This window comes from Triticum urartu, chromosome 5A, assembly GCF_056163025.1.
Source record: "Triticum urartu cultivar PI428250 chromosome 5A, HENAU_Tu73, whole genome shotgun sequence".
Lineage (NCBI taxonomy): Eukaryota > Viridiplantae > Streptophyta > Magnoliopsida > Poales > Poaceae > Triticum > Triticum urartu.
The window spans coordinates 347,312,591-347,314,553 of NC_141877.1; positions in this window are offsets into that span (position 1 = coordinate 347,312,591).

The window sequence follows — 1,963 nt, forward strand, 5'->3', positions numbered from 1 at the left end:
GGTTCTTTCCCATCAAAGAAGTCACCTTGCAAACCAACACACACAATAGCCCAAACGGCGGGGTTATGTCCAAGAATATGCATTTTCATTTTATGCTTCCAACTAGCAAAATTAGTACCATCAAAGTAAGGACCTCTACGGTGATAATTTCCCTCGCTAGACGCCATACTCTCCTAGGTTGTGAAACCAAGGCTATGACCACCAAAAGCTATGGAGATCAAAGCAAATGGAGACCAAAGCTCTGATACCACTTGTAGGATCGAAAGTATGTCTAGAGGGGGGGGGTGATTAGACTACTTGACCAAATAAAAACTTAACCTTTTCCCAATTTTAGTTCTTGGCAGATTTTAGCTATTGTAGGACAAGTCAAGCAATCATCACACAATTCAAGCAAGCATGCAAAGAGTATATTGGCAGCGGAAAGTAAAGCATGCAACTTGCAAGAATGTAAAGGGAAGGGTTTGGAGAATTCAAACGCAATTGGAGACACGGATGTTTTTCCCGTGGTTCGGATAGGTGGTGCTATCCTACATCCACGTTGATGGAGACTTCAACCCACGAAGGGTAACGGTTGCGTGAGTCCACGAAGGGATCCACCCACGAAGGGTAATGGTTGCGCGAGTCGACGGAGGGCTCCACCCACGAAGGGTCCACGAAGAAGCAACCACCCACGAAGGGTCCACGAAGAAGCAACCTTGTCTATCCCATCATGGCCATCGCCCCACGAAGGACTTGCCTCACTAGCGGTAGATCTTCACGAAGTAGGCAATCTCCTTGCCCTTACAAACTCCTTGGTTCAACTCCACAATCTTGTCGGAGGCTCCCAAGTAACACCTAGCCAATCTAGGAGACACCACTCTCCAAGAAGTAACAAATGGTGTGTAGGTAATGAACTCCTTACTCTTGTGCTTCAAATGATAGTCTCCCCAACACTCAACTCTCTCTCATAGGATTTGGATCTGGTGGAAAGAAGGTTTGAGTGGAAAGCAACTTGGGGAAAGCTAGAGATCAAGATTCATATGGTAGGAATGGAATATCTTGGCCTCAACACATGAGTAGGTAGTTCTCTCTCAGAAATAGGATGCTGGAAGTGTAGGCTTAGTCTGATGGCTCTCTCCACGAATGAAGAGGAGGTGGAGGGGTATATATAGCCTCCACACAAAATCCAACCGTTACACACAGTTTTCCAATCTCGGTGGGACCGAATCAACAAACTCGGTCGGACCGAAAAGGTAAACCTAGTGACCGTTAGAGATTTTTGGTGGGACTGACATGCAACTCGGTAGGACCGATATGGTTAGGGTTTGGGCATAACGTAATCTCGGTGAGACCAATTACACAAACTCGGTGAGACCGAGTTTCGTAATAAGCTAACCAGAGAGTTGGTCAGGTAAACTCGGTGGGACCGATTTGCTCTTTCGGTGAGACTGAAAAGTTACAAAAAGGAAACAGAGAGTTTATACTGCAATCTCGGTGGGACCGATTCGCTCTTTCGGTGAGACCGAAAAGTTACGAAAGGGAAATAGAGAGTTTGCAATCCCATCTCGGTGAGACCGAGATCCCTATCGGTAGAACCGAATTGCTAGGGTTTGGCAGTGGCTTATGACAAGTGAAACTCGGTGGCGCCGGATAGAAAGAATCGATAGGACCGAGTTTGGCTTAGGGTTTAGGTCATATGTGGATATGGGAAAGTAGTTGAGGGTTTTGGAGCATATCACTAAGCACATGAAGCAAGAGGCTCATTAAGCAACACCTCATCCCTCCTTGATAGTATTGGCTTTTCCTAAAGACTCAATGTGATCTTGGATCACTAAAATATAAAATGAAGAGTCTTGAGCTTTTGAGCTTGAGCCAATCCTTTGTCCTTAGCATTTTGAGGGTTCCACTTTCACATCCATGCCATGCCAATCATTGAGCTTTCCTGAAATAGTCATCTTGGAATAGCATTAGCTCAATGAGCTAT